This window comes from Pleurodeles waltl, chromosome 4_2, assembly GCF_031143425.1.
Source record: "Pleurodeles waltl isolate 20211129_DDA chromosome 4_2, aPleWal1.hap1.20221129, whole genome shotgun sequence".
Classification (NCBI taxonomy): Eukaryota; Metazoa; Chordata; class Amphibia; order Caudata; family Salamandridae; genus Pleurodeles; species Pleurodeles waltl.
In genome coordinates, this window is record NC_090443.1 from 267,308,612 (window position 1) to 267,322,432 (window position 13,821).

Below are 13,821 nucleotides of genomic sequence, written 5' to 3' on the forward strand. Positions count from 1 at the left end.
GGGGAAGCTCCAGCCCACCCCCTGCAGCCTCGGACTGCTGCCCACTGCTGGTGGCGGTGATGCTGGTGGTGGTTGTGGGGGTAAGCTCCAGCCCATCCCCTGCAGCCTCGGATGGCTGCACAACCATGGTTGTTGATGGGGGCTCCGACAGAGGCTCTGCACCAGGCCCCTTCTCCATCTTGCCTGCTAGTACAGGCCCCTTGCCCTTCCTGGCAGCAGCTGGGTATGGCTCCTTTCTCTTCAGGGCACCAGCTGGTGCAGGCCCCTTGCCCTTCCCGGCAGCAGCTGGGGATGGCTCCTTGCCCTTCCTGGCAGCAGCTTGGGATGGCTCCTTGCACTTGGGGCAGGCACCCTTTCCGTGAGGCTGGCTGGTGGCCTGGATCCTTTACCACCACAAGTTGCTGAGGACACTACTGGGCCCATGGACTGGGTGGCTGAGGTGCTTGCCTGGGTTTTACACACCCTGGCCAGATGTGAAGGACGGGGGTGGGTGGGAGGGGAGGGGTAGGGAAGAGGTCACTGGTGGAGAGGAAAAACTTCTTCGGGATATTGGGGTGGGAAGATGGAGAAGGTTTGGGAGTGGTTGTGGGAGGTGTCTGTTGTGTTTGGGTGCAGGTGAATGGGCTGGATGCTGTTGTGAGGTGGATGGCTGTTGGGTGTCTGAGTGCTTGCGTTTGTGTACCTTGGGAGGGGAGGGGCACAGACACAGTGGGAGAGGACACAGGGGACGTGTGCATGGCTGTTGGGGTGGTGTCTACCAGTGAGGTGTTCTGATAGGTGTGCTGGTGATGGCGGTAATGGCTGAGGATGTAGTGCATGCAGGTGTGAGTGGAGACACAACTGGAAGGGAGGTGGAGGAGGAGGAGGGGGACACAGTGGAGGCAGTGGATGTTATGTCTTTATCTGGATGGTGTTTGTGTGAGTGCCTGTGGGATGAAGTGTGGTGTTTGTGTTTGCCTGAACCACTCTTGTGTGTTGTCTTGTGTGCATGCTGGTCTGCCTGTGTGCTTGGGATAGGTTGGGGTTGTGAGGGAATGGGATTGGGTAGAGGAAGATGGAGGGGGAGGGTGGAAACAGGGACAATGGCTGCCATCAGAGAGGAGGCCAGAGCCTGGATTGATCTCTGTTGGGCCGCCAAGCCAGTGTGAATGCCCTCCAGAAATGCATTGGTTTGTTGCATTTGAGCTGCCAGCCCCTGGATGGCATTCACAATGGTGGACTGCCTAACAGAGATGGATCTCAGGAGGTCAATAGCCTCCTCACTCAGGGCAGCAGGGCTAACTGGGGCAGGGCCTGAGGTGTCTGGGGCGAAGGAGATGCCCACCCTCCTGGGTGAGCGGGCACGGGCAACTTGCTAAGGGGCTGCTGGGCGGGCGGCGCTGGTACAGGGGTGGTGGCTGTACCTGTAGCTCCGCCGTGGTGCTCCCCTTGCCCTCCGTCCCACTGGTGCCCTCACGGTCGGTGGACTCTGCCTCCTGGGTCCTGTGGAAGCAGTTCCCTCTATCACCTGTGCCTCTGCTCCTCTACCAGATGATGCTAATGCACATAAGGACAGGATGACAAAACAAAAAGGTGGGGGGAAAAGACAAAGGAAACAATTGATCAATGGCTGCACCAACACCACCGTTGGCGTACACAGCAACCTCACACACAGGGAACAGCCCTACGCACTATGCAGTGCACTACCAGTAAGAATGCTAGTCACCAGGGCATGGGGAGGGACACATACCGCCAACTGCAGCATACTTGGGACCCACACAGCCCTGCCCAGTAGTAGATGCCTAGCAGCTAGTTAGGAGGAATATCACTTCAGAACCCTGCCCAACATGGGACCTACTCTGCGATGTCAGGCGTAGGCTGGGGCACCCACAGACACACATCCCCCACTTGGATACCACCCTACCATGCGTAAGTTGTAATGATGGGCACTGTACTCACCCCCTTGTGGCTGCTGTGATGCCCTCATGCGCCCATCCAGCTCCGTATAGGCCACCGCCAGTATGCGGGCCATCAGGGGGTCAGGGTTCGAAGGGCACCCCTTCCTCGTTGGGAGGCCATCCCCAGCTGGGCCCCTGCCGTCTTCCGTGCCCAGCGTCCCAGGTCCTCCCACCGTTTGCGACAGTGGGTGCTCCGTCTGCCATAGACCCCCAGGGTCTGCACGTCCTTGGCGATGGCACGCCATACACCCTTCCTATGCCCCCTTGGACCAAGCACCTGTGCTACAAATAGGCTGGAACAATACCCTGGACTTTCCTCCATTATCACCCCAGCCCATTGCACTTCCCCCTTTTCTTCTTAGCACTGCAGTAAACACAATTTGAAAAAATACAAGTATGAAGAATGTCAAATGATTTAAGTATGTATTTGTTGAGCAAGGTTCAAACATTGCAATTCAACTGTACAGTAATGTGCACATAGGATAGACCTGTAGTTTGCTGCAGTGAACACACCAGGAGCTATAGTGGGGCACCAACATCTGCAAAAAGAGTTACCAAATGGTACAGTGAGTGGGCATAGAAGTGGGAAATCAAAGCCTGCCAGTGACAATCTCAAACAATAAAATGACAATGAAATGTGAAGTACCACTGTCTTACCTGTGTGTCATTGGAAATATTGTTGAATCACTACAGTTCTGTTGTCCTCATCCTCATCTTCTGCCTCCTCCGCTTCACTGTCCACAGGGTCCACTGCTGCCACACGGCCATCTCCAGCCTCCTCCTCCTGCAGAAAAGGCACATAGCTTCTCAAGGCAAGGTTATGCAGCATGCAGCATACGACGATTATCTGGCAGACCTTCTTGGGTGAGTAGCACAGGGATCCACCTGTTAGATGGAGGCACCGAAACCTGGCCTTCAGGAGGCCAAAGGAACGTTCAATGATTCTTCTGGTTCGCCCATGTGCCTCATTGTAATGTTCTTCTGCCCTTCTCCTGGGATTCCTCACAGGGGTCAGTAGCCATGATAGGTTGGGGTACCCAGAGTCACCTGCAAATATCGAGGGACAACATTTAGCCACACACTATCCCTTATGGCCCACATCATACCCATACACCAACATCCACTGGGTGGGAACCAGGTCTTCACTGTTAGACGCACACGGTACCTCTGTAGTTGGGCCATCACATTTGGGATGCTGCTATTCCTCAGGATAAAGGCATCATGCACAGACCCGGGGTATTTCGCATTGACGTGGGAGAAGTACTGGTCCGCCAGGCACACCATCTGCACATTCACTGAATGAAAACTTTTTCGATTTCTGTAGACCTGTTCATTTTGCCGGGGGGACGGACACAAATGCAATATGTGTTCCATCAGTCGCCCCAATTATGTTGGGGATATGTCCCATTGCATAGAAGTCAGCCTTCACTGTGGCCAAATCATCCACTTGGGGTAAAACAATGTTGCTGCACATGTATTTAATCAGGGCAGACAACACTCTGGTCAGCACTATTGAGAACACTGGCTGTGATATTCCTGCTGCCAAGCCCACTGTCACTTGGAAAGAACCAGTTGTCAGAAAATGGAGCACTGATAGGACTTGCACAAGAGGGGAGATTCCAGTGGGGTGACGGATAGCAGATATCAGGTCAGGCTCCAGTTGGGCACACATATCCGTGATTGTGGCCCTGTCAAGTCTGTAGGTGAGGATAAAGTGCCTGTCTTCCATTGTTGCCAAGTCTACCAGGGGTCTGTACATGGGGATATGCCTCCATCTCCTATTCATCTGCAGCGGTTGCAATCTAGGGGGTAAAAGAGTGAGGAGCGGGTCATCAACTGTACATTGTAGCTACAACAGTACAATGCATGATGTTATTTTGAAATGTATATGTGGCATTTGTCCAGATTGTACATTTGTGAACTGTGATGAAATTTTAATCCAGGGCCTGCCCTCTCCCCCCCCAAATTGCGTCCACCTGTCCTGTGTGGATGGACAGGTGGAAGTGAGGTAATTCCACTGACGTTGTGCGCTGTTGTGGGAGGCGGTTGGGAACCGCTGTGCAACGCCTCATTGGATAATATTGGCCCCTATGGGGTACAGTGGCCAATGGTGATGTACGCTGGTTGGTGGCGCTATGCACCGCCGTGGACATCACCTCCATTTTCTATCTGTTCACTCACTTGCTACTTGACCTTCAACACGAGAGGACCTACACTGCATGTGCTGCTGTGACCTGTGTCTGGAACCTACCATGGCTCGTGTGACTGGGGAAAGGGCCCCAGCCTTCACCTGTGCGGAGTTGGAGCAACTGGTGGATAGGGTCCTACCCCAGTACAGACTGCTGTATGGGTCTCCAGACCAACAGGTGAGTACACTGTGAGCACGATGCGTGGGGCATGAATGCATGGAGTGGTGTGTATGAAGGCCTCGTGGGGGAGGGGTTGGTGGATGTCCCCTGGGCGACGTGCAGCTTGTGTGCTAGGCCATGTCTGTGCAAATGGGGATGGGAAGGGGTATGGTGGACCATGAGTGTAACAGGCAGGACGGTCTGAGTAATACCTTTCCCTGTGTGTATTTTCTCTGCAGGTCAGCACCCATCAAAAGAAGGGTATATGGCGTGCCATCGCCAAGGACGTGCAGACCCTGGGGGTCTATGGCAGGTGGAGCACCCACTGTCGCAAACAGTGGGAGGACCAGAGACGCTGGGCACGGAAGACGGCGGAGGCCCACCTGGGGATGGCCTCCCAACAAGGAAGGGGTTCCTGTCAATCACTGACCCCCCTGATGGCCCGCATACTGGCGGTGGCCTATCCGGAGCTGGATGGGCACTTGAGAATATCACAGTAGCCACATGGTGGTGAGTACAGTGCCCATCATTGCAACATACGCATGGTAGGGTGGTATCCGGGTGGGGGATGTGTGTCTGTGGGTGCCCCTAGGTCAGGCCTGACCTCGCAGAATAGGTCCCATGTTGGGCAGGGTTCTGATGTGATATTCGTCCTACCTAGCTAGTAGGCATCCACTACTGGGCAGGCCTGTGTGGGTCACAGTTATGCTGCAGTTGGAGGTATATGTCCCTACCCATGCCCTGGTGACTAGCATTGTCACTGGTAGTGCGCTGCAAAGTGCGTAGGGCTGTTTCCTGTGTGTGAGGGTGCTGTGTACGCCAACGGTGGTGTTGTAGCAGCCATTGACCAAGTGTTTCCTTTGTTCTCCCCCCACACCTGCCTTTTTTTGTTTTGTCATCCTGTCCTTATATGCATTAGCATCATCTGGCAGAGGAGCAGAGGCACAGGCGCTGGAGGGAGCTGTATCCCACAGGACCCAGGAAGTAGAGTCCACTGACGGTGAGGGCACCAGTGGGACGGAGGGCGAGGGGAGCACCACGGCGGAGACTGGAGGGGACAGTGCTGACACAGATACCTCCTCGGATGGGAGCTCCCTGGTGGTGGGGGACACTTCTGTGCCCACCCCAGCTACAGGTACAGCCGCCACCCTCCCGTACCAGCACCGCTCTCCCAGCAGCCCCTCAGCGAGTTGCCCGTGCCCGCTCACCCAGGAGGGTAGGCATCTCCTTTGCCTCAGGCACCTCAGGCCCTGCCCCAAAGAGCCCTGCTGCCCTGGGTGAGGAGGCTATTGACCTTCTGCGATCCATCTCTGTTGGGCAGTCAACCATTGTGAATGCCATCCAGGGGTGGGCAGGCCAAATGCAACAAACCAATGCAATTCTGGAGGGCATTCACACTGGCTTGGCGGCCCAACAAAGGGTGCCTGCCCCAAGTGCTGCCAGGAAGGGCAAGGAGCCATCCCAAGCTGCTGCGAGGAAGGGCAAGGGGCCTGCACCAGCTGGTGCCCTGAAGAGAAAGAAGCCATCCCCAGCTACAGCCAGGAAGGGCAAGGGGCCTGCACCAACAGACAGGAAGGAGGAGGGGCCTGGCGTAGGGACTCATTCGGAGCCCCCCACCACCAATGGTTGTGCAGCCGTCCGAGGCTGTAGGGGATGGGCTACAGCTTCCCCCCACAACCACTACCAGCAGCACCGCCACCAGCAGTGGGCTGCCGACCGAGGCTGCAGGGGATGGGTTGGAGCTTCCCCCCCACAACCACCACCAGTAGCACCACTGCCACCACTGAGCAGCCGTCACCGCCGGCAGACATTCATTAGACCTGCCTCTATGGGCTGTTGTGCAGCCTACCCCCCTGCAAATCCTGTGGGTATGACACCCAGCTGAGAGACTGTGACCTTGCATTCCCCAGGATCAGAAGCACAGGGCACGATACCCCCTCAAGAACCAGTGGGTATGGCACCCACTCACCCCATCCCACCCAGGATGAAGATCACAGGGCACGATGCCCCCTCCAGTACCAGTGGGTATGCCACCCACTCACCCCATCCTCCCCAGGATGAAGATCACAGGGCACGATGCCCCCTCCAGAGCCAGTGGGCAAGTCACCCACTTGAGAGACTGTGGCCTTGCACTCCCCAGGACTGAGCACAGGGCATGTTGCGCCCTCCAGAGCCAGTGGGCAAGCCACCCACTTGAGAGACTGTGGCCTTGCACTCCCCAGGACAAAGAGCAAGGGGCATGTTGCCCCCTCCAGAGCCAGTGGACAAGACACCCACTTGACAGACTGTGGCCTTGCACTCCCCAGGACAAAGAGCAAGGGGCATGTTTCCCCCTCCAGAGCCAGTGGGCAAGTGACCCACTTGAGAGACTGTGGCCTTGCACTCCCCAGGACAAAGAGTAAGGGGCATGTTGCCCCCTCCAGGACCAGTGGTGTTGTCCCATCTGCTGGCTGAGGTGCCCTCCCTGTTCCCCGTTCCCCGTTCCCCTGAGGTGCCTGCCTATTTTCGAACTGATGCCCCTGCAGTGTTCTCTCTGTGTTGTTGCAGGAAAAAAGTGGGGCCTTGGATTTTGTGATGTGGTCCTGTGGCCCACCCACATTGAGGACTGGGCAGTGTCTCTTGATCTGTACATATGTATATACTTTTAGATTGGATGTATTTATTTTTTATGTATTTATATTATTACACTCACTTTCATCTATTGGTGTTGTCCTTGCATTATTCCTGAGGGGTACGGGTCAATATGTTTTGTTATCTGATTGTGTGTATGTTGTTGGGGGTGGGGGTGTGTGTTGTGCGTGTGTGTGTCACTCTCTTTTTCCTCCCCTCCTCTCCTGTGTGCTAGGCGGCTGTACTCACCGTGGTCGTCTTCGCCATCGTTGGTGTTCGTGGTGGAGCAAGACATAGAAGATCATAGGAAATATCTGCAACTTGGGTTCCATGGCGGCGTGGTTCTTCCCTGTGTCTCCAAAGGTGAGTCATTTCCCTTCTGAGGTCTGTTTCCGCCAGGCTTTTAATGTCGTTGGTTCCGCCCCGGAAAAGGTGGCGGATTGGATTGTCATAATACGGTGGGTGGAACATTGTCTTCCGCCTGGCTGTAGGCGGCTACTGCTGTGATGCTTGTTGTTTCCGCCCTGGTGGTCGGTGTGGTAAAGTGGCTGTCTATCTGAGCTCTTTCCGCCATGGTCATAATTTGGCGGTAGTTACCGCCGGCCTGTTGGCGGTATTACCGACACTTCATCACCAACCACAAGGGTTGTAATGAGAGCCTATATGCCATTCCAATAGTTAAAATCAAAATCAACGGTGCATTGTCTGCCCCCTTCGAATTACACCAGGGTTCACGACAAGAGTGCCCCCATTTATCCTTTCACCTTCACTCTTCCTTCTTTCCATTGACCCACTTCTACAAATGATTAACATCCCTTTAGAAATTAAAGGGCTTCAATTTGGGACAACTTCATACAAAACTGCTGCGTACACAGACGACATTCTCCTAAGATATTGTGGAAGCTGTTCCACTAACATATCACTTTGTTTCTCCCAGGTTTCTGGTTATACCTTAAACAAAGACCAAACAGAGGTACTCCCCTCAACCCACACTGTTTGCCTATACACTTGGGAGCATCAGTGCTTAAATGGCAACCCAGGTTCATCATATACCTTGGTATCTGGTTTACCAACAACCTAACTGAATCACTAAGACACATTGAAACTCCAAGAAACTCAAACTCTGACTAAAGTCAAAGACCTTAGCTATTGGACACCCAAACACTTATCTTAGTGGGGCAGACTCCAGACCCTTAAAATAATGATTACTACTTGAACCTCTTGAAATATCTATGACTACTCCCACTGTGACCTCAGATTGATCCTATGTCACCTTAATTAATGCTTACCTAAATATATTTGAAGTTCCATGGATATCTTGTTTGATGACGTTGTTGAGATTTCCTAAGATGCTGACTCACTCAACTCCATAGACGTTTAAATATCTAACAAATGATGACAGAAAAGTCTCAGGAAATTAGGTTTGCAGACATTCAAAGGTTAATTTATGCACTGTACTTAGAATTCTAAGGAACACACATTCGGTTTCTTTTGATCACACTGAAAATATTGGGTTAATATCAAAAGATTATGGTGCAAAGTTTGCATCACTCTGGAAACATAGGGTTAACACCAAAAGATCACAGTACAATGTTTACACCACTCTGCTAACATAGGGTTAATATCAAAAGATCACAGTGCAATGTTTGTAACACTCTGGGAACCTAGGGTTAATATCGATAACACAAGAGATCGGTTTTATCACTGTTACATCACAGCGTAAGTTGAGCTTAGCAATTAAACTTTCAGGCCACTCACAGAATGTTCCGTATCACCAGCACCAATTATGCAAATGTCAACTTAGCGATAACAAACATATTCACAATATATCGTTTTATGGTAATTTCACAAAATAATTTCTTTTCTGCAATAGATAGGAAGCAACAACGATAAGCTTTACTACGCGACTAACGGCGAGCATTCCAGTGACCTTAAATGCCAATGATGTGCCTTCTTGGGCTCATCATGCTCAGAAACATCCGACTTTCAAATATGAAGTCAGCAAGAGTCAAGTTTTCACAAATAAATGCTTTTCGGGCATGTGTAGTGCGTCACCACCTTTTTAGTAGTCAATTCCCTTGATCTCTTCAACTCCCCAGAAGCAGCATTCAGGATACAGGACCGAACATGAAGATCAAACGTGGAGAAGCAGAGACTCCTTTTCCGTAGCCGGTGACCATTACAGCAAGCAATTCACTCAGGCCGGGTGTGGTTTAAATACCTGCTGCATCCAGCCACACCCAGTCTGAGTCATAGGGAGCCACAACCAGTCTGAGTCATAGGGATGCAGGAGGCTTAAGCAAAACATGTCCTAAACAAACATTAGTTCCAACAAGCATTGGTCTTTGTAAATAAGCATTAGTATCTGTATAACATTCTTATAGGGAAACAACAAACATTGGTCCCTGCAAAGGCAAATGATTGGTTTGAGTTCTTTACTGTCTACATCCAGGTTTGCAGGCCTGACAGCTGAGGTAAATGGCCTCGTTCATCTTCATACACCTGAATGCGAGGTTGCACTTGAGGCCTACTCAGCAATGCCTTTAAGCCAGTGGAACTAGCTCTCCAACCACCGGGAGGACAGGTTGATACTATCTCAAGCTGCACGTCAGCCTCTTCCATGGTAAATACAGCAAAGCAATCTGAAGGTAGGGGTGCCATTTTTTCAGGACCCAGCCACTCAGACTCTGGTCACAGATGCTTCCCTCCAAGAGTCGGGAGCTCACATGGGTACTCTTCACACACAGGGTGTTTTGTTGGACAAGGAGAAGACTTACAACATCAACGTGCTGGAACTGAGAGCAGTGTACATTGCTCTGAAGTCTTTCCTTCTAGCAAACACAACCAACAGAGTCTTTGTCCAGACAGACAACACTACAACTATGCATTACTTGAACAAACAAGGAGGAACTAATTCTCACTCTCTCTCTCTCTCTACTCATATCTAGATTTGGCTTCTATCCAGGAATCTTACAATAACAGCCATCCATTTGCTGGGCGTTCAAAACATGCAGGCAGACAACCTTAGTCAAAAGTTTCTAGACAGTCACAACTGGACACTCAACGACAGCGTCTTGGAAGAAATCTTTCACAAATGGGGATATCCTCAGATAGACTTGTTCGCAGATGTCAGCAGCAGAAAATGCCAAGACTACACATCCAGATTCTCCCAGCCAGGGTCAAAGGGGAATGCCCTTTTTATAAACTGGTCAGGGCAATATCGCTACACATTTCCACCAATTCCTCTCATTCCAGAAGTGATTCCAAGCTGTATTGATCTCACGCCAGAATGATACTCATAGCCCCAGAGTGGCCTTGTCAGTGGTGGTTCTCGGAACTTCTACATCTGTCAGAGACCCCACAAGAAGCTCCTCTGCTGACAGGATCTCCTGTTCAAGTCGGGAGGACAGATACTGCATCCCAACCTCCCATCCCTGAACTTGACAGCATGGCTCTTGAATTCCTCCAGTATGGACATTAGGTTTTTCTACATTCTCATGCAGGCTAGGTGTCCTTCCACTAGAAGATTGTATGTATTCAAATAGAAGAGATATGGTGTACACAGAATAGTTACAATCCAATTTCACGTCAGGAAGATGTAATTATTCTGTATCTACTACACTTGGCTAAATCAGGGTTGAGGTTTTCTTCCGAAGGGGTACATCTTGCAGCCATTACGGCTTACAGGAAATCTCTATCTAAAACATCCTTCTTACAAATCCCAGTCATAAAGGATTTTCTTGAGGGTCTCAAAAATGTTTTCCCCTGTGAGGAATCCTTCTCCTCTGTGGGATCTAAACATTGTTTTTTCCAAATTGATGGGCCCTCTATTTGAGCTAAATCAGAATTCCTCTTTGCAACATCTCACCTCCATCCGTAAGGTAAATGAAATTCAAGGTCTGTGTTCAGAGTTACCTTACACTGTATTTCATTCCAATGGAGTTGTTATGAGGACTCATCCTAGCTTTCTTCCAAAGGTAGAATCAGATTTTCACATCAATCAGAACATATTGCTACCTACTTTTTTTACAAATCCTTCTAATCCAGGTGAGATGTCTCTACATTCACTGGCTGCCAAAGGAGTGTTAAACTTTTATTAAGATAAGACCAAGAGTATTAGAAAATCTTCTCACCATTTTGTAAACTATGGTCCCTTGAGAACATGTTTAACTTCTTCTAAATAGTCCATTTCTAGGTGTATTGTTTCTTGCATTACACTGTCATATCAGCTATCAAACAAGACATTACCTGTTAGAACTAGAGCACACGCTACAATGGAAGAACTGCTCCTGGAGCTCTGTTGTGAAATGTTCTGATTGCTTAAATTTGTGAAGCCGCCACTTGGAAATCTGCTTAAACATTAACAAAACATTATTGTTTAGATTCACATGCTGAAGCAGATACTCGGTTAGGACACACTTAACTGAGAAATCTTTTTGGTTAAACGTTGGAACTATTTTAGGCTTCTAAGCCTGCTCTTTGCTATTCTGTGCAATGCTTACTGATGATGATCCCCTAGAAGAAAAGGATAAATTGCTCACCTGTAATCCTAGTTCCCTTCCAGGGGAATCATCCTCAAAGTCATAACCAACCCACCCAACTCCCCGGATGAAAGCCATTACAGTTCTCAACAGAGTCTGTATGCAGGATTCCTTTGTTGTTTCTCTGTAAAAATAACATGTCACAAATGAAGCCCTTGCTCTGCCTATAAGTAGTGATCCCTCTTATACTACCACCCTCTGCTGGTAGGTTCCGTTTCTTGCTCTTTGCTTCCTTTCTTCATTGTGTAGGATTTACTTCTTTGACTCTTAATTTCACTTCTATTGGTATTCGTTCTGTTTTATCCTTCAAGGTGCTTCTTGTATTTCTGTTTGTTCTTGGATGCCTGGGACATGTCTGTTTCACAGATAGTTGCCACATTCCATTTATATGTCAAAGGACTCTTCTTGTGTTCTTTCAAATCCAGAGAAGGTGATTGCGTTTAGATTACTTATTTTTGTCTTTGTCTAGTCTTTCAGGTGGTTGGAGTCCACAAAATGACTCCTATCCTTCCCTTTGGCTTTCGTTTTTGCTGCTCATCTGTTTATGGTTATTATTTGTTCAAACCATTGTTTCTGCTGTTTTGAGTGACAGTTACTGTCTAGGCATTTTACTCTTTTCTTCTATGTATTTTTCTGTTATGGTTGTTTACTAGTGCCCAAAGGTGTTAAGGGGCAATTACTCAGATTAGGCTTGTACCTTGTTTTTGTGATTCTGCTGTTTGAACTCTACCAATCTATCAAGGGGCTTGTTGAGTTTCTAATGATCTTGTGGAAGCCATCTTATTTCAGGTTCCATTTTGTGACACTTAATAAGGAGCTTGTAGAACATCTGAAGACCTGATGATTTGTGCAGAGCTTTCAATGACCCAAGGCCTTGAAAAATAAAGGAAGTCCTGAAACTGAATGTACTGCTGATTTGATTCTTTTGCAGAACATTTCATAAGCCAAAATCCAATTATAGCAAAATTTCTTTTGTTGATTAAAGATTGGATAAAAGTTTGGAAAGTCCGAACTCGGGGTGATACCAGATTGGCTCTTATTTATACAAGATGTTTCAAAGGTATACCAGGTGATGTATGGAAAGCTTGAATTAATCTCAGCAACTAGCAATCGCTCGGGTCGCATCCGAGTCCATCATTTTTTTTGCCCACCATGCCACCTCAGATTGGACCCAGCCAAATGCAAATCAGTCTTGAACGTGCTCCTCATGGGAACAGTCCAGACCGAACTGCCAGCCCAGGTGTTCCCTGAACCAGAACACAAGCAACCTTGGACCGGTTTCGCCCTAGTTAGGGCTCTTCAGCTAGGTATAGCTTGGTTCCAGTGACACTGTGAACCCGGGACCCATACCTTGGCCTCGAACTATCTCTCGTGGCTGAGATTAATTTGAGCATTCTATCCATCGATTTGTTGTTTTTACATTTGCTGCTCAAAAATATAGAAACTAATTTCATTCATTGTACTTTAGGGCAGCTTCCTATAGAGGCTGTCCTCACGTAAATGTGTAACATAAAAGTCCTACTTTGAACTTTACTGCATACTTGCACTTATTGATTTATTGTTAATCCTCTACAGTGAACTTCATGTCTGGCCCTGCCTAGGGTTGGATGGTTTAGCCTAACTGGCATGGTGGTATGCCCTCTGGCCGATCCACCTCCATAAGGAACTGCTTCGGTATCAGTTCATGAGGTGAGAAATCTGCCTGTCAAAGTATCCATCAGAAGAAAGTTATTTTCCTTTGATAACAGTCCTTGTGGTAAATACTCCAACTGCCTATAGATTTGTTATAGACCCGACCGCTTCTCCACTCTGAGAGGTGGTTACTGTGTTCACAGTAAGGCACAGAATTGGCTTTGTGTGCTGCAATATATTAAATTAATCAGACTCCTCTCTTCCTGTGAAGTTGGGTGGGGTGGAGGGAAATGGACATGAACTGAGGTCAGAGGTCTGGGTGGCACCATATGGCTCTGTTACATCATATCTGGGTAGGTACTAGAGTTGACTTGGAACTATGGGGCTGTCTGTCGGTGCAAGAGAGGTGTGTCTAAATATTTCAGTTCCAGCTTGACACCTGGAGTAGATTCATGAGTGAGAAATATGCAGGTAGATAGGGAATCCATCAAAACGATTGTTACCAAAGGCACTTAACTTTTTCTTTTGCTCCACCTGGACTCCTTTGAGACAGCGGAGAGTGGGGAAGATAGGGAAAATACCCCCATACATTTCTGAAAGACTACTCTACACTTGAATCCAGAATGTTTCTGATATTTCAGCGTATAAATAAAAATATAACAACCTTCAATTCTAAATTTACCAGACTTTTAGAATTGGAGGTGTCACTAGAGAATATGGTGAAACAAACTGTAAAAAATGACGTACCCGATC